The 14,643-nt window shown below is 46.8% G+C and overlaps 40 non-coding genes across 40 annotated transcripts; all 40 read left to right on the top strand.

Moving 5' to 3' along the window:
• The first annotated feature begins 97 nt into the window (after positions 1-97).
• Positions 98-170, top strand: trnaf-gaa (transfer RNA phenylalanine (anticodon GAA)). Its single transcript has one exon. It is a non-coding gene; the product is annotated as a tRNA-Phe (tRNA).
• Positions 171-397: 227 nt separating this feature from the next.
• On the top strand, positions 398-469 carry trnaq-cug (transfer RNA glutamine (anticodon CUG)). The gene has a single exon. It is a non-coding gene; the product is annotated as a tRNA-Gln (tRNA).
• A 337-nt stretch (positions 470-806) lies between these two features.
• On the top strand, positions 807-878 carry trnaq-cug (transfer RNA glutamine (anticodon CUG)). The gene has a single exon. It is a non-coding gene; the product is annotated as a tRNA-Gln (tRNA).
• Positions 879-1,272: 394 nt separating this feature from the next.
• trnaf-gaa (transfer RNA phenylalanine (anticodon GAA)) lies at positions 1,273-1,345 on the top strand. The gene has a single exon. It is a non-coding gene; the product is annotated as a tRNA-Phe (tRNA).
• A 289-nt stretch (positions 1,346-1,634) lies between these two features.
• Positions 1,635-1,706, top strand: trnaq-uug (transfer RNA glutamine (anticodon UUG)). The gene has a single exon. It is a non-coding gene; the product is annotated as a tRNA-Gln (tRNA).
• A 219-nt stretch (positions 1,707-1,925) lies between these two features.
• Positions 1,926-1,998, top strand: trnaf-gaa (transfer RNA phenylalanine (anticodon GAA)). Its single transcript has one exon. It is a non-coding gene; the product is annotated as a tRNA-Phe (tRNA).
• Positions 1,999-2,225: 227 nt separating this feature from the next.
• On the top strand, positions 2,226-2,297 carry trnaq-cug (transfer RNA glutamine (anticodon CUG)). Its single transcript has one exon. It is a non-coding gene; the product is annotated as a tRNA-Gln (tRNA).
• A 337-nt stretch (positions 2,298-2,634) lies between these two features.
• On the top strand, positions 2,635-2,706 carry trnaq-cug (transfer RNA glutamine (anticodon CUG)). The gene has a single exon. It is a non-coding gene; the product is annotated as a tRNA-Gln (tRNA).
• A 394-nt stretch (positions 2,707-3,100) lies between these two features.
• Positions 3,101-3,173, top strand: trnaf-gaa (transfer RNA phenylalanine (anticodon GAA)). Its single transcript has one exon. It is a non-coding gene; the product is annotated as a tRNA-Phe (tRNA).
• Positions 3,174-3,462: 289 nt separating this feature from the next.
• trnaq-uug (transfer RNA glutamine (anticodon UUG)) lies at positions 3,463-3,534 on the top strand. Its single transcript has one exon. It is a non-coding gene; the product is annotated as a tRNA-Gln (tRNA).
• Positions 3,535-3,753: 219 nt separating this feature from the next.
• trnaf-gaa (transfer RNA phenylalanine (anticodon GAA)) lies at positions 3,754-3,826 on the top strand. Its single transcript has one exon. It is a non-coding gene; the product is annotated as a tRNA-Phe (tRNA).
• Positions 3,827-4,053: 227 nt separating this feature from the next.
• Positions 4,054-4,125, top strand: trnaq-cug (transfer RNA glutamine (anticodon CUG)). The gene has a single exon. It is a non-coding gene; the product is annotated as a tRNA-Gln (tRNA).
• A 337-nt stretch (positions 4,126-4,462) lies between these two features.
• On the top strand, positions 4,463-4,534 carry trnaq-cug (transfer RNA glutamine (anticodon CUG)). The gene has a single exon. It is a non-coding gene; the product is annotated as a tRNA-Gln (tRNA).
• Positions 4,535-4,928: 394 nt separating this feature from the next.
• On the top strand, positions 4,929-5,001 carry trnaf-gaa (transfer RNA phenylalanine (anticodon GAA)). The gene has a single exon. It is a non-coding gene; the product is annotated as a tRNA-Phe (tRNA).
• Positions 5,002-5,290: 289 nt separating this feature from the next.
• On the top strand, positions 5,291-5,362 carry trnaq-uug (transfer RNA glutamine (anticodon UUG)). Its single transcript has one exon. It is a non-coding gene; the product is annotated as a tRNA-Gln (tRNA).
• A 225-nt stretch (positions 5,363-5,587) lies between these two features.
• trnaf-gaa (transfer RNA phenylalanine (anticodon GAA)) lies at positions 5,588-5,660 on the top strand. The gene has a single exon. It is a non-coding gene; the product is annotated as a tRNA-Phe (tRNA).
• A 227-nt stretch (positions 5,661-5,887) lies between these two features.
• trnaq-cug (transfer RNA glutamine (anticodon CUG)) lies at positions 5,888-5,959 on the top strand. Its single transcript has one exon. It is a non-coding gene; the product is annotated as a tRNA-Gln (tRNA).
• Positions 5,960-6,296: 337 nt separating this feature from the next.
• trnaq-cug (transfer RNA glutamine (anticodon CUG)) lies at positions 6,297-6,368 on the top strand. The gene has a single exon. It is a non-coding gene; the product is annotated as a tRNA-Gln (tRNA).
• A 394-nt stretch (positions 6,369-6,762) lies between these two features.
• On the top strand, positions 6,763-6,835 carry trnaf-gaa (transfer RNA phenylalanine (anticodon GAA)). The gene has a single exon. It is a non-coding gene; the product is annotated as a tRNA-Phe (tRNA).
• A 289-nt stretch (positions 6,836-7,124) lies between these two features.
• On the top strand, positions 7,125-7,196 carry trnaq-uug (transfer RNA glutamine (anticodon UUG)). Its single transcript has one exon. It is a non-coding gene; the product is annotated as a tRNA-Gln (tRNA).
• Positions 7,197-7,421: 225 nt separating this feature from the next.
• Positions 7,422-7,494, top strand: trnaf-gaa (transfer RNA phenylalanine (anticodon GAA)). Its single transcript has one exon. It is a non-coding gene; the product is annotated as a tRNA-Phe (tRNA).
• A 227-nt stretch (positions 7,495-7,721) lies between these two features.
• Positions 7,722-7,793, top strand: trnaq-cug (transfer RNA glutamine (anticodon CUG)). The gene has a single exon. It is a non-coding gene; the product is annotated as a tRNA-Gln (tRNA).
• A 337-nt stretch (positions 7,794-8,130) lies between these two features.
• Positions 8,131-8,202, top strand: trnaq-cug (transfer RNA glutamine (anticodon CUG)). The gene has a single exon. It is a non-coding gene; the product is annotated as a tRNA-Gln (tRNA).
• Positions 8,203-8,596: 394 nt separating this feature from the next.
• On the top strand, positions 8,597-8,669 carry trnaf-gaa (transfer RNA phenylalanine (anticodon GAA)). The gene has a single exon. It is a non-coding gene; the product is annotated as a tRNA-Phe (tRNA).
• Positions 8,670-8,959: 290 nt separating this feature from the next.
• On the top strand, positions 8,960-9,031 carry trnaq-uug (transfer RNA glutamine (anticodon UUG)). Its single transcript has one exon. It is a non-coding gene; the product is annotated as a tRNA-Gln (tRNA).
• Positions 9,032-9,256: 225 nt separating this feature from the next.
• On the top strand, positions 9,257-9,329 carry trnaf-gaa (transfer RNA phenylalanine (anticodon GAA)). The gene has a single exon. It is a non-coding gene; the product is annotated as a tRNA-Phe (tRNA).
• Positions 9,330-9,556: 227 nt separating this feature from the next.
• trnaq-cug (transfer RNA glutamine (anticodon CUG)) lies at positions 9,557-9,628 on the top strand. The gene has a single exon. It is a non-coding gene; the product is annotated as a tRNA-Gln (tRNA).
• Positions 9,629-9,965: 337 nt separating this feature from the next.
• Positions 9,966-10,037, top strand: trnaq-cug (transfer RNA glutamine (anticodon CUG)). The gene has a single exon. It is a non-coding gene; the product is annotated as a tRNA-Gln (tRNA).
• Positions 10,038-10,431: 394 nt separating this feature from the next.
• Positions 10,432-10,504, top strand: trnaf-gaa (transfer RNA phenylalanine (anticodon GAA)). Its single transcript has one exon. It is a non-coding gene; the product is annotated as a tRNA-Phe (tRNA).
• A 289-nt stretch (positions 10,505-10,793) lies between these two features.
• On the top strand, positions 10,794-10,865 carry trnaq-uug (transfer RNA glutamine (anticodon UUG)). Its single transcript has one exon. It is a non-coding gene; the product is annotated as a tRNA-Gln (tRNA).
• A 225-nt stretch (positions 10,866-11,090) lies between these two features.
• trnaf-gaa (transfer RNA phenylalanine (anticodon GAA)) lies at positions 11,091-11,163 on the top strand. The gene has a single exon. It is a non-coding gene; the product is annotated as a tRNA-Phe (tRNA).
• Positions 11,164-11,390: 227 nt separating this feature from the next.
• Positions 11,391-11,462, top strand: trnaq-cug (transfer RNA glutamine (anticodon CUG)). The gene has a single exon. It is a non-coding gene; the product is annotated as a tRNA-Gln (tRNA).
• Positions 11,463-11,799: 337 nt separating this feature from the next.
• On the top strand, positions 11,800-11,871 carry trnaq-cug (transfer RNA glutamine (anticodon CUG)). Its single transcript has one exon. It is a non-coding gene; the product is annotated as a tRNA-Gln (tRNA).
• A 394-nt stretch (positions 11,872-12,265) lies between these two features.
• On the top strand, positions 12,266-12,338 carry trnaf-gaa (transfer RNA phenylalanine (anticodon GAA)). Its single transcript has one exon. It is a non-coding gene; the product is annotated as a tRNA-Phe (tRNA).
• Positions 12,339-12,627: 289 nt separating this feature from the next.
• On the top strand, positions 12,628-12,699 carry trnaq-uug (transfer RNA glutamine (anticodon UUG)). The gene has a single exon. It is a non-coding gene; the product is annotated as a tRNA-Gln (tRNA).
• A 225-nt stretch (positions 12,700-12,924) lies between these two features.
• trnaf-gaa (transfer RNA phenylalanine (anticodon GAA)) lies at positions 12,925-12,997 on the top strand. The gene has a single exon. It is a non-coding gene; the product is annotated as a tRNA-Phe (tRNA).
• Positions 12,998-13,224: 227 nt separating this feature from the next.
• On the top strand, positions 13,225-13,296 carry trnaq-cug (transfer RNA glutamine (anticodon CUG)). The gene has a single exon. It is a non-coding gene; the product is annotated as a tRNA-Gln (tRNA).
• Positions 13,297-13,633: 337 nt separating this feature from the next.
• trnaq-cug (transfer RNA glutamine (anticodon CUG)) lies at positions 13,634-13,705 on the top strand. Its single transcript has one exon. It is a non-coding gene; the product is annotated as a tRNA-Gln (tRNA).
• Positions 13,706-14,099: 394 nt separating this feature from the next.
• On the top strand, positions 14,100-14,172 carry trnaf-gaa (transfer RNA phenylalanine (anticodon GAA)). Its single transcript has one exon. It is a non-coding gene; the product is annotated as a tRNA-Phe (tRNA).
• Positions 14,173-14,462: 290 nt separating this feature from the next.
• trnaq-uug (transfer RNA glutamine (anticodon UUG)) lies at positions 14,463-14,534 on the top strand. Its single transcript has one exon. It is a non-coding gene; the product is annotated as a tRNA-Gln (tRNA).
• The last annotated feature ends 109 nt before the right edge of the window (positions 14,535-14,643 follow it).

Genomic DNA, 14,643 nt, shown 5'->3' with positions numbered 1-14,643 from the left:
AGTCCTTAATTCTGTGAATACTAAACAAACCTGTCTTTCTGGCCATCGACGTCTGCATTTCTGCAATTTTGATCACTTGCCTGCGTACGGCGTTCGAGCCGAAATAGCTCAGTTGGGAGAGCGTTAGACTGAAGATCTAAAGGTCCCTGGTTCGATCCCGGGTTTCGGCAAGCGGAGCTTCGGATCCTCCAAAGCGTCTTTGTGAAGGAGGTTTTTTCCATGTTGTCAGACATCATGCCTACTTGCATCACAAGTTCCTGGCTCACTGTTAGTGTCAACAAGAATGAAATTGACCAAAGTGGAAGCAGCTCACTCATATATAGCTGTAAATCTTTACAATAACACTCCTGTCAGTTTTCGCTCCTCAGTCGTACTCTCAGTGGCTGACGCTTGCAGAGGTTCCATGGTGTAACGGTTAGCACTCTGGACTCTGAATCCAGCGATCCGAGTTCAAATCTCGGTGGGACCTGCTGCTCGGTTTCCTTTGCTAGAGTCTCGGAGCAGCTGCCTTAACCGCGTGACGGAGCAATCCTGTTAACACCCGCTGATCTGGGCCGAATTGTAATTCTGTTAAAACGTTTCCACCCACATGCAAGGGAACCTTCTCTACAGAGTGTGAAGTGCTGGAATCTTGCGCTAAAATGCAAACTTGTGCTTCATTTCATACAATTCCCACTTTGTGATATTTGGTTCCTCTCAAGACGTTTTACTCCTCGTGAACGGAGTAATTAAATCTTACCCATTGTTGCCGCAGCTTGCAAATTAAGAATTAGGAATTGTGATGCGAACGTTCCCGAAGGTTTGGAGGTTCCATGGTGTAATGGTTAGCACTCTGGACTCTGAATCCAGCGATCCGAGTTCAAATCTCGGTGGGACCTACTCTTAGTGTTTCCTTCTGCCAATCTTTCAAGGTATGTTTTTGGGACGCCAAACATCAACTGAGTGAACAGCGATTGCCCGCTTGGTATCAGAGATTCGCTATGTATTGCAAGCGTGGCTAAACTAACAAGAAAGAGCCCTCGCGGCACAACGTAGACCGCATCGTTCACAAGAAAGGAAGCAAACTGAAGTTTGGTGTCATGTAGGGCGCGCTTTCTAAGAAACTTGTACAATCAAAAGAATTTTGAAGGTAGCATTTGCTAATTGTGGTGGTGAAACTTGGCAATGTCTCCTGTGAAGCCATTTTTGTTGTTCCAACAAATCTACTTTAGGCGTCCAATGTAGGTCCGAACTTCTCCGACCGTGACCGTGACCGCCGCGTGTTTCTTTTATGCCGAAATAGCTCAGTTGGGAGAGCGTTAGACTGAAGATCTAAAGGTCCCTGGTTCGATCCCGGGTTTCGGCAGACTCAGAGACCTGACTTTGCATTAGGTTTTTAACGGCTGACAATTCAATGTCTCGCATTGTTTTTTGGAATGGTTACCTTGAGCTACTGCAATGCCCTTCATTCTGAGTGTCTTCCAGTGAAAATCTATACAATCATCAATTAGACAGAGTTCTGCTCTCTCGAGTTCACTCGGGTCCCGCTCCTCTCAAGATTCCCCCCTCGTGCTCTGACAGAGATCATCCCTGTCACGGACACCTGGAGTGACCGTCTTGGGGCTTTGGTTGGGAAAGCGAAAAAGCTTCTCAGCGGTTCCATGGTGTAATGGTTAGCACTCTGGACTTTGAATCCAGTGATCCGAGTTCAAATCTCGGTGGAACCTAGTGTTTGATGCATGTGAACCTAGCCTTTCGTGACTGCCCTCTGTTATATGGAAAAAGGTATAATAGGCCAAACCACAGGGATGTAACCACGTTGAGGAACCGAACTGATGTCAGAGAGTAGAGTCCTTAATTCTGTGAATACTAAACAACCCTGTCTTTCTGGCCATCGACGTCTGCATTTCTGCAATTTTGATCACTTGCCTGCATACGGCGTTCGAGCCGAAATAGCTCAGTTGGGAGAGCGTTAGACTGAAGATCTAAAGGTCCCTGGTTCGATCCCGGGTTTCGGCAAGCGGAGCTTCGGATCCTCCAAAGCGTCCTTGTGAAGGAGGTTTTTTCCATGTTGTCAGACATCATGCCTACTTGCATCACAAGTTCCTGGCTTACTGTTAGTGTCAACAAGAATGAAATTGACCAAAGTGGAAGCAGCTCACTCATATATAGCTGTAAATCTTTACAATAACACTCCTGTCAGTTTTCGCTCCTCAGTCGTACTCTCAGTGGCTGACGCTTGCAGAGGTTCCATGGTGTAACGGTTAGCACTCTGGACTCTGAATCCAGCGATCCGAGTTCAAATCTCGGTGGGACCTACTGCTCGGTTTCCTTTGCTAGAGTCTCGGAGCAGCTGCCTTAACCGCGTGACGGAGCAATCCTGTTAACACCCGCTGATCTGGGCCGAATTGTAATTCTGTTAAAACGTTTCCACCCACATGCAAGGGAACCTTCTCTACAGAGTGTGAAGTGCTGGAATCTTGCGCTAAAATGCAAACTTGTGCTTCATTTCATACAATTCCCACTTTGTGATATTTGGTTCCTCTCAAGACGTTTTACTCCTCGTGAACGGAGTAATTAAATCTTACCCATTGTTGCCGCAGCTTGCAAATTAAGAATTAGGAATTGTGATGCGAACGCTCCCGAAGGGTCAGAGGTTCCATGGTGTAATGGTTAGCACTCTGGACTCTGAATCCAGCGATCCGAGTTCAAATCTCGGTGGGACCTACTCTTAGTGTTTCCTTCTGCCAATCTTTCAAGGTATGTTTTTGGGACGCCAAACATCAACTGAGTGAACAGCGATTGCCCGCTTGGTATCAGAGATTCGCTATGTATTGCAAGCGTGGCTAAACTAACAAGAAAGAGCCCTCGCGGCACAACGTAGACCGCATCGTTCACAAGCAAGGAAGCAAACTGAAGTTTGGTGTCATGTAGGGCGCGCTTTCTAAGAAACTTGTACAATCAAAAGAATTTTGAAGGTAGCATTTGCTAATTGTGGTGGTGAAACTTGGCAATGTCTCCTGTGAAGCCATTTTTGTTGTTCCAACAAATCTACTTTAGGCGTCCAATGTAGGTCCGAACTTCTCCGACCGTGACCGTGACCGCCGCGTGTTTCTTTTATGCCGAAATAGCTCAGTTGGGAGAGCGTTAGACTGAAGATCTAAAGGTCCCTGGTTCGATCCCGGGTTTCGGCAGACTCAGAGACCTGACTTTGCATTAGGTTTTTAACGGCTGACAATTCAATGTCTCGCATTGTTTTTTGGAATGGTTACCTTGAGCTACTGCAATGCCCTTCATTCTGAGTGTCTTCCAGTGAAAATCTATACAATCATCAATTAGACAGAGTTCTGCTCTCTCGAGTTCACTCGGGTCCCGCTCCTCTCAAGATTCCCCCCTCGTGCTCTGACAGAGATCATCCCTGTCACGGACACCTGGAGTGACCGTCTTGGGGCTTTGGTTGGGAAAGCGAAAAAGCTTCTCAGCGGTTCCATGGTGTAATGGTTAGCACTCTGGACTTTGAATCCAGTGATCCGAGTTCAAATCTCGGTGGAACCTAGTGTTTGATGCATGTGAACCTAGCCTTTCGTGACTGCCCTCTGTTATATGGAAAAAGGTATAATAGGCCAAACCACAGGGATGTAACCACGTTGAGGAACCGAACTGATGTCAGAGAGTAGAGTCCTTAATTCTGTGAATACTAAACAACCCTGTCTTTCTGGCCATCGACGTCTGCATTTCTGCAATTTTGATCACTTGCCTGCATACGGCGTTCGAGCCGAAATAGCTCAGTTGGGAGAGCGTTAGACTGAAGATCTAAAGGTCCCTGGTTCGATCCCGGGTTTCGGCAAGCGGAGCTTCGGATCCTCCAAAGCGTCCTTGTGAAGGAGGTTTTTTCCATGTTGTCAGACATCATGCCTACTTGCATCACAAGTTCCTGGCTTACTGTTAGTGTCAACAAGAATGAAATTGACCAAAGTGGAAGCAGCTCACTCATATATAGCTGTAAATCTTTACAATAACACTCCTGTCAGTTTTCGCTCCTCAGTCGTACTCTCAGTGGCTGACGCTTGCAGAGGTTCCATGGTGTAACGGTTAGCACTCTGGACTCTGAATCCAGCGATCCGAGTTCAAATCTCGGTGGGACCTACTGCTCGGTTTCCTTTGCTAGAGTCTCGGAGCAGCTGCCTTAACCGCGTGACGGAGCAATCCTGTTAACACCCGCTGATCTGGGCCGAATTGTAATTCTGTTAAAACGTTTCCACCCACATGCAAGGGAACCTTCTCTACAGAGTGTGAAGTGCTGGAATCTTGCGCTAAAATGCAAACTTGTGCTTCATTTCATACAATTCCCACTTTGTGATATTTGGTTCCTCTCAAGACGTTTTACTCCTCGTGAACGGAGTAATTAAATCTTACCCATTGTTGCCGCAGCTTGCAAATTAAGAATTAGGAATTGTGATGCGAACGCTCCCGAAGGGTCAGAGGTTCCATGGTGTAATGGTTAGCACTCTGGACTCTGAATCCAGCGATCCGAGTTCAAATCTCGGTGGGACCTACTCTTAGTGTTTCCTTCTGCCAATCTTTCAAGGTATGTTTTTGGGACGCCAAACATCAACTGAGTGAACAGCGATTGCCCGCTTGGTATCAGAGATTCGCTATGTATTGCAAGCGTGGCTAAACTAACAAGAAAGAGCCCTCGCGGCACAACGTAGACCGCATCGTTCACAAGCAAGGAAGCAAACTGAAGTTTGGTGTCATGTAGGGCGCGCTTTCTAAGAAACTTGTACAATCAAAAGAATTTTGAAGGTAGCATTTGCTAATTGTGGTGGTGAAACTTGGCAATGTCTCCTGTGAAGCCATTTTTGTTGTTCCAACAAATCTACTTTAGGCGTCCAATGTAGGTCCGAACTTCTCCGACCGTGACCGTGACCGCCGCGTGTTTCTTTTATGCCGAAATAGCTCAGTTGGGAGAGCGTTAGACTGAAGATCTAAAGGTCCCTGGTTCGATCCCGGGTTTCGGCAGACTCAGAGACCTGACTTTGCATTAGGTTTTTAACGGCTGACAATTCAATGTCTCGCATTGTTTTTTGGAATGGTTACCTTGAGCTACTGCAATGCCCTTCATTCTGAGTGTCTTCCAGTGAAAATCTATACAATCATCAATTAGACAGAGTTCTGCTCTCTCGAGTTCACTCGGGTCCCGCTCCTCTCAAGATTCCCCCCTCGTGCTCTGACAGAGATCATCCCTGTCACGGACACCTGGAGTGACCGTCTTGGGGCTTTGGTTGGGAAAGCGAAAAAGCTTCTCAGCGGTTCCATGGTGTAATGGTTAGCACTCTGGACTTTGAATCCAGTGATCCGAGTTCAAATCTCGGTGGAACCTAGTGTTTGATGCATGTGAACCTAGCCTTTCGTGACTGCCCTCTGTTATATGAAAATGGAAAAAGGTATAATAGGCCAAACCACAGGGATGTAACCACGTTGAGGAACCGAACTGATGTCAGAGAGTAGAGTCCTTAATTCTGTGAATACTAAACAAACCTGTCTTTCTGGCCATCGACGTCTGCATTTCTGCAATTTTGATCACTTGCCTGCGTACGGCGTTCGAGCCGAAATAGCTCAGTTGGGAGAGCGTTAGACTGAAGATCTAAAGGTCCCTGGTTCGATCCCGGGTTTCGGCAAGCGGAGCTTCGGATCCTCCAAAGCGTCCTTGTGAAGGAGGTTTTTTCCATGTTGTCAGACATCATGCCTACTTGCATCACAAGTTCCTGGCTCACTGTTAGTGTCAACAAGAATGAAATTGACCAAAGTGGAAGCAGCTCACTCATATATAGCTGTAAATCTTTACAATAACACTCCTGTCAGTTTTCGCTCCTCAGTCGTACTCTCAGTGGCTGACGCTTGCAGAGGTTCCATGGTGTAACGGTTAGCACTCTGGACTCTGAATCCAGCGATCCGAGTTCAAATCTCGGTGGGACCTGCTGCTCGGTTTCCTTTGCTAGAGTCTCGGAGCAGCTGCCTTAACCGCGTGACGGAGCAATCCTGTTAACACCCGCTGATCTGGGCCGAATTGTAATTCTGTTAAAACGTTTCCACCCACATGCAAGGGAACCTTCTCTACAGAGTGTGAAGTGCTGGAATCTTGCGCTAAAATGCAAACTTGTGCTTCATTTCATACAATTCCCACTTTGTGATATTTGGTTCCTCTCAAGACGTTTTACTCCTCGTGAACGGAGTAATTAAATCTTACCCATTGTTGCCGCAGCTTGCAAATTAAGAATTAGGAATTGTGATGCGAACGCTCCCGAAGGGTCAGAGGTTCCATGGTGTAATGGTTAGCACTCTGGACTCTGAATCCAGCGATCCGAGTTCAAATCTCGGTGGGACCTACTCTTAGTGTTTCCTTCTGCCAATCTTTCAAGGTATGTTTTTGGGACGCCAAACATCAACTGAGTGAACAGCGATTGCCCGCTTGGTATCAGAGATTCGCTATGTATTGCAAGCGTGGCTAAACTAACAAGAAAGAGCCCTCGCGGCACAACGTAGACCGCATCGTTCACAAGCAAGGAAGCAAACTGAAGTTTGGTGTCATGTAGGGCGCGCTTTCTAAGAAACTTGTACAATCAAAAGAATTTTGAAGGTAGCATTTGCTAATTGTGGTGGTGAAACTTGGCAATGTCTCCTGTGAAGCCATTTTTGTTGTTCCAACAAATCTACTTTAGGCGTCCAATGTAGGTCCGAACTTCTCCGACCGTGACCGTGACCGCCGCGTGTTTCTTTTATGCCGAAATAGCTCAGTTGGGAGAGCGTTAGACTGAAGATCTAAAGGTCCCTGGTTCGATCCCGGGTTTCGGCAGACTCAGAGACCTGACTTTGCATTAGGTTTTTAACGGCTGACAATTCAATGTCTCGCATTGTTTTTTGGAATGGTTACCTTGAGCTACTGCAATGCCCTTCATTCTGAGTGTCTTCCAGTGAAAATCTATACAATCATCAATTAGACAGAGTTCTGCTCTCTCGAGTTCACTCGGGTCCCGCTCCTCTCAAGATTCCCCCCTCGTGCTCTGACAGAGATCATCCCTGTCACGGACACCTGGAGTGACCGTCTTGGGGCTTTGGTTGGGAAAGCGAAAAAGCTTCTCAGCGGTTGCATGGTGTAATGGTTAGCACTCTGGACTTTGAATCCAGTGATCCGAGTTCAAATCTCGGTGGAACCTAGTGTTTGATGCATGTGAACCTAGCCTTTCGTGACTGCCCTCTGTTATATGAAAATGGAAAAAGGTATAATAGGCCAAACCACAGGGATGTAACCACGTTGAGGAACCGAACTGATGTCAGAGAGTAGAGTCCTTAATTCTGTGAATACTAAACAAACCTGTCTTTCTGGCCATCGACGTCTGCATTTCTGCAATTTTGATCACTTGCCTGCGTACGGCGTTCGAGCCGAAATAGCTCAGTTGGGAGAGCGTTAGACTGAAGATCTAAAGGTCCCTGGTTCGATCCCGGGTTTCGGCAAGCGGAGCTTCGGATCCTCCAAAGCGTCTTTGTGAAGGAGGTTTTTTCCATGTTGTCAGACATCATGCCTACTTGCATCACAAGTTCCTGGCTCACTGTTAGTGTCAACAAGAATGAAATTGACCAAAGTGGAAGCAGCTCACTCATATATAGCTGTAAATCTTTACAATAACACTCCTGTCAGTTTTCGCTCCTCAGTCGTACTCTCAGTGGCTGACGCTTGCAGAGGTTCCATGGTGTAACGGTTAGCACTCTGGACTCTGAATCCAGCGATCAGAGTTCAAATCTCGGTGGGACCTGCTGCTCGGTTTCCTTTGCTAGAGTCTCGGAGCAGCTGCCTTAACCGCGTGACGGAGCAATCCTGTTAACACCCGCTGATCTGGGCCGAATTGTAATTCTGTTAAAACGTTTCCACCCACATGCAAGGGAACCTTCTCTACAGAGTGTGAAGTGCTGGAATCTTGCGCTAAAATGCAAACTTGTGCTTCATTTCATACAATTCCCACTTTGTGATATTTGGTTCCTCTCAAGACGTTTTACTCCTCGTGAACGGAGTAATTAAATCTTACCCATTGTTGCCGCAGCTTGCAAATTAAGAATTAGGAATTGTGATGCGAACGCTCCCGAAGGGTCGGAGGTTCCATGGTGTAATGGTTAGCACTCTGGACTCTGAATCCAGCGATCCGAGTTCAAATCTCGGTGGGACCTACTCTTAGTGTTTCCTTCTGCCAATCTTTCAAGGTATGTTTTTGGGACGCCAAACATCAACTGAGTGAACAGCGATTGCCCGCTTGGTATCAGAGATTCGCTATGTATTGCAAGCGTGGCTAAACTAACAAGAAAGAGCCCTCGCGGCACAACGTAGACCGCATCGTTCACAAGCAAGGAAGCAAACTGAAGTTTGGTGTCATGTAGGGCGCGCTTTCTAAGAAACTTGTACAATCAAAAGAATTTTGAAGGTAGCATTTGCTAATTGTGGTGGTGAAACTTGGCAATGTCTCCTGTGAAGCCATTTTTGTTGTTCCAACAAATCTACTTTAGGCGTCCAATGTAGGTCCGAACTTCTCCGACCGTGACCGTGACCGCCGCGTGTTTCTTTTATGCCGAAATAGCTCAGTTGGGAGAGCGTTAGACTGAAGATCTAAAGGTCCCTGGTTCGATCCCGGGTTTCGGCAGACTCAGAGACCTGACTTTGCATTAGGTTTTTAACGGCTGACAATTCAATGTCTCGCATTGTTTTTTGGAATGGTTACCTTGAGCTACTGCAATGCCCTTCATTCTGAGTGTCTTCCAGTGAAAAATCTATACAATCATCAATTAGACAGAGTTCTGCTCTCTCGAGTTCACTCGGGTCCCGCTCCTCTCAAGATTCCCCCCTCGTGCTCTGACAGAGATCATCCCTGTCACGGACACCTGGAGTGACCGTCTTGGGGCTTTGGTTGGGAAAGCGAAAAAGCTTCTCAGCGGTTCCATGGTGTAATGGTTAGCACTCTGGACTTTGAATCCAGTGATCCGAGTTCAAATCTCGGTGGAACCTAGTGTTTGATGCATGTGAACCTAGCCTTTCGTGACTGCCCTCTGTTATATGAAAATGGAAAAAGGTATAATAGGCCAAACCACAGGGATGTAACCACGTTGAGGAACCGAACTGATGTCAGAGAGTAGAGTCCTTAATTCTGTGAATACTAAACAACCCTGTCTTTCTGGCCATCGACGTCTGCATTTCTGCAATTTTGATCACTTGCCTGCATACGGCGTTCGAGCCGAAATAGCTCAGTTGGGAGAGCGTTAGACTGAAGATCTAATGGTCCCTGGTTCGATCCCGGGTTTCGGCAAGCGGAGCTTCGGATCCTCCAAAGCGTCCTTGTGAAGGAGGTTTTTTCCATGTTGTCAGACATCATGCCTACTTGCATCACAAGTTCCTGGCTTACTGTTAGTGTCAACAAGAATGAAATTGACCAAAGTGGAAGCAGCTCACTCATATATAGCTGTAAATCTTTACAATAACACTCCTGTCAGTTTTCGCTCCTCAGTCGTACTCTCAGTGGCTGACGCTTGCAGAGGTTCCATGGTGTAACGGTTAGCACTCTGGACTCTGAATCCAGCGATCCGAGTTCAAATCTCGGTGGGACCTGCTGCTCGGTTTCCTTTGCTAGAGTCTCGGAGCAGCTGCCTTAACCGCGTGACGGAGCAATCCTGTTAACACCCGCTGATCTGGGCCGAATTGTAATTCTGTTAAAACGTTTCCACCCACATGCAAGGGAACCTTCTCTACAGAGTGTGAAGTGCTGGAATCTTGCGCTAAAATGCAAACTTGTGCTTCATTTCATACAATTCCCACTTTGTGATATTTGGTTCCTCTCAAGACGTTTTACTCCTCGTGAACGGAGTAATTAAATCTTACCCATTGTTGCCGCAGCTTGCAAATTAAGAATTAGGAATTGTGATGCGAACGTTCCCGAAGGGTCGGAGGTTCCATGGTGTAATGGTTAGCACTCTGGACTCTGAATCCAGCGATCCGAGTTCAAATCTCGGTGGGACCTACTCTTAGTGTTTCCTTCTGCCAATCTTTCAAGGTATGTTTTTGGGACGCCAAACATCAACTGAGTGAACAGCGATTGCCCGCTTGGTATCAGAGATTCGCTATGTATTGCAAGCGTGGCTAAACTAACAAGAAAGAGCCCTCGCGGCACAACGTAGACCGCATCGTTCACAAGCAAGGAAGCAAACTGAAGTTTGGTGTCATGTAGGGCGCGCTTTCTAAGAAACTTGTACAATCAAAAGAATTTTGAAGGTAGCATTTGCTAATTGTGGTGGTGAAACTTGGCAATGTCTCCTGTGAAGCCATTTTTGTTGTTCCAACAAATCTACTTTAGGCGTCCAATGTAGGTCCGAACTTCTCCGACCGTGACCGTGACCGCCGCGTGTTTCTTTTATGCCGAAATAGCTCAGTTGGGAGAGCGTTAGACTGAAGATCTAAAGGTCCCTGGTTCGATCCCGGGTTTCGGCAGACTCAGAGACCTGACTTTGCATTAGGTTTTTAACGGCTGACAATTCAATGTCTCGCATTGTTTTTTGGAATGGTTACCTTGAGCTACTGCAATGCCCTTCATTCTGAGTGTCTTCCAGTGAAAATCTATACAATCATCAATTAGACAGAGTTCTGCTCTCTCGAGTTCACTCGGGTCCCGCTCCTCTCAAGATTCCCCCCTCGTGCTCTGACAGAGATCATCCCTGTCACGGACACCTGGAGTGACCGTCTTGGGGCTTTGGTTGGGAAAGCGAAAAAGCTTCTCAGCGGTTCCATGGTGTAATGGTTAGCACTCTGGACTTTGAATCCAGTGATCCGAGTTCAAATCTCGGTGGAACCTAGTGTTTGATGCATGTGAACCTAGCCTTTCGTGACTGCCCTCTGTTATATGAAAATGGAAAAAGGTATAATAGGCCAAACCACAGGGATGTAACCACGTTGAGGAACCGAACTGATGTCAGAGAGTAGAGTCCTTAATTCTGTGAATACTAAACAAACCTGTCTTTCTGGCCATCGACGTCTGCATTTCTGCAATTTTGATCACTTGCCTGCGTACGGCGTTCGAGCCGAAATAGCTCAGTTGGGAGAGCGTTAGACTGAAGATCTAAAGGTCCCTGGTTCGATCCCGGGTTTCGGCAAGCGGAGCTTCGGATCCTCCAAAGCGTCCTTGTGAAGGAGGTTTTTTCCATGTTGTCAGACATCATGCCTACTTGCATCACAAGTTCCTGGCTCACTGTTAGTGTCAACAAGAATGAAATTGACCAAAGTGGAAGCAGCTCACTCATATATAGCTGTAAATCTTTACAATAACACTCCTGTCAGTTTTCGCTCCTCAGTCGTACTCTCAGTGGCTGACGCTTGCAGAGGTTCCATGGTGTAACGGTTAGCACTCTGGACTCTGAATCCAGCGATCCGAGTTCAAATCTCGGTGGGACCTGCTGCTCGGTTTCCTTTGCTAGAGTCTCGGAGCAGCTGCCTTAACCGCGTGACGGAGCAATCCTGTTAACACCCGCTGATCTGGGCCGAATTGTAATTCTGTTAAAACGTTTCCACCCACATGCAAGGGAACCTTCTCTACAGAGTGTGAAGTGCTGGAATCTTGCGCTAAAATGCAAACTTGTGCTTCATTTCATACAATTCCCACTTTGTGATATTTGGTTCCTCTCAAGACGTTTTACTCCTCGTGAACGGAGTAATTAAATCTTACCCATTGTTGCCGCAGCTTGCAAATTAAGAATTAGGAATTGTGATGCGAACGCTCCCGAAGGGTCAGAGGTTCCATGGTGTAATGGTTAGCACTCTGGACTCTGAATCCAGCGATCCGAGTTCAAATCTCGGTGGGACCTACTCTTAGTGTTTCCTTCTGCCAATCTTTCAAGGTATGTTTTTGGGACGCCAAACATCAACTGAGTGAACAGCGATTGCCCGCTTGGTATCAGAGATTCGCTATGTATTGCAAGCGTGGCTAAACTAACAAGAAAGAGCCCTCGCGGCACAACGTAGACCGCATCGTTCACAAGCAAGGAAGCAAACTGAAGTTTGGTGTCATGTAGGGCGCGCTTTCTAAGAAACTTGTACAATCAAAAGAATTTTGAAGGTAGCATTTGCTAATTGTGGTGGTGAAACTTGGCAATGTCTCCTGTGAAGCCATTTTTGTTGTTCCAACAAATCTACTTTAGGCGTCCAATGTAGGTCCGAACTTCTCCGACCGTGACCGTGACCGCCGCGTGTTTCTTTTATGCCGAAATAGCTCAGTTGGGAGAGCGTTAGACTGAAGATCTAAAGGTCCCTGGTTCGATCCCGGGTTTCGGCAGACTCAGAGACCTGACTTTGCATTAGGTTTTTAACGGCTGACAATTCAATGTCTCGCATTGTTTTTTGGAATGGTTACCTTGAGCTACTGCAATGCCCTTCATTCTGAGTGTCTTCCAGTGAAAATCTATACAATCATCAATTAGACAGAGTTCTGCTCTCTCGAGTTCACTCGGGTCCCGCTCCTCTCAAGATTCCCCCCTCGTGCTCTGACAGAGATCATCCCTGTCACGGACACCTGGAGTGACCGTCTTGGGGCTTTGGTTGGGAAAGCGAAAAAGCTTCTCAGCGGTTCCATGGTGTAATGGTTAGCACTCTGGACTTTGAATCCAGTGATCCGAGTTCAAATCTCGGTGGAACCTAGTGTTTGATGCATGTGAACCTAGCCTTTCGTGACTGCCCTCTGTTATATGAAAATGGAAAAAGGTATAATAGGCCAAACCACAGGGATGTAACCACGTTGAGGAACCGAACTGATGTCAGAGAGTAGAGTCCTTAATTCTGTGAATACTAAACAAACCTGTCTTTCTGGCCATCGACGTCTGCATTTCTGCAATTTTGATCACTTGCCTGCGTACGGCGTTCGAGCCGAAATAGCTCAGTTGGGAGAGCGTTAGACTGAAGATCTAAAGGTCCCTGGTTCGATCCCGGGTTTCGGCAAGCGGAGCTTCGGATCCTCCAAAGCGTCCTTGTGAAGGAGGTTTTTTCCATGTTGTCAGACATCATGCCTACTTGCATCACAAGTTCCTGGCTCACTGTTAGTGTCAACAAGAATGAAATTGACCAAAGTGGAAGCAGCTCACTCATATATAGCTGTAAATCTTTACAATAACACTCCTGTCAGTTTTCGCTCCTCAGTCGTACTCTCAGTGGCTGACGCTTGCAGAGGTTCCATGGTGTAACGGTTAGCACTCTGGACTCTGAATCCAGCGATCCGAGTTCAAATCTCGGTGGGACCTGCTGCTCGGTTTCCTTTGCTAGAGTCTCGGAGCAGCTGCCTTAACCGCGTGACGGAGCAATCCTGTTAACACCCGCTGATCTGGGCCGAATTGTAATTCTGTTAAAACGTTTCCACCCACATGCAAGGGAACCTTCTCTACAGAGTGTGAAGTGCTGGAATCTTGCGCTAAAATGCAAACTTGTGCTTCATTTCATACAATTCCCACTTTGTGATATTTGGTTCCTCTCAAGACGTTTTACTCCTCGTGAACGGAGTAATTAAATCTTACCCATTGTTGCCGCAGCTTGCAAATTAAGAATTAGGAATTGTGATGCGAACGCTCCCGAAGGGTCAGAGGTTCCATGGTGTAATGGTTAGCACTCTGGACTCTGAATCCAGCGATCCGAGTTCAAATCTCGGTGGGACCTACTCTTAGTGTTTCCTTCTGCCAATCTTTCAAGGTATGTTTTTGGGACGCCAAACATCAACTGAGTGAACAGCGATTGCCCGCTTGGTATCAGAGATTCGCTATGTATTGCAAGCGTGGCTAAACTAACAAGAAAGAGCCCTCGCGGCACAACGTAGACCGCATCGTTCACAAGCAAGGAAGCAAACTGAAGTTTGGTGTCATGTAGGGCGCGCTTTCTAAGAAACTTGTACAATCAAAAGAATTTTGAAGGTAGCATTTGCTAATTGTGGTGGTGAAACTTGGCAATGTCTCCTGTGAAGCCATTTTTGTTGTTCCAACAAATCTACTTTAGGCGTCCAATGTAGGTCCGAACTTCTCCGACCGTGACCGTGACCGCCGCGTGTTTCTTTTATGCCGAAATAGCTCAGTTGGGAGAGCGTTAGACTGAAGATCTAAAGGTCCCTGGTTCGATCCCGGGTTTCGGCAGACTCAGAGACCTGACTTTGCATTAGGTTTTTAACGGCTGACAATTCAATGTCTCGCATTGTTTTTTGGAATGGTTACCTTGAGCTACTGCAATGCCCTTCATTCTGAGTGTCTTCCAGTGAAAAATCTATACAATCATCAATTAGACAGAGTTCTGCTCTCTCGAGTTCACTCGGGTCCCGCTCCTCTCAAGATTCCCCCCTCGTGCTCTGACAGAGATCATCCCTGTCACGGACACCTGGAGTGACCGTCTTGGGGCTTTGGTTGGGAAAGCGAAAAAGCTTCTCAGCGGTTCCATGGTGTAATGGTTAGCACTCTGGACTTTGAATCCAGTGATCCGAGTTCAAATCTCGGTGGAACCTAGTGTTTGATGCATGTGAACCTAGCCTTTCGTGACTGCCCTCTGTTATATGAAAATGGAAAAAGGTATAATAGGCCAAACCACAGGGATGTAACCACGTTGAGGAACCG

The sequence above is a fragment of the Hoplias malabaricus genome, chromosome 2 (genome assembly GCF_029633855.1).
Source record: "Hoplias malabaricus isolate fHopMal1 chromosome 2, fHopMal1.hap1, whole genome shotgun sequence".
NCBI lineage: Eukaryota > Metazoa > Chordata > Actinopteri > Characiformes > Erythrinidae > Hoplias > Hoplias malabaricus.
The sequence above is the reverse complement of the archived record's forward strand: the minus strand, read 5'-3'. Positions and strand labels throughout refer to the sequence as shown.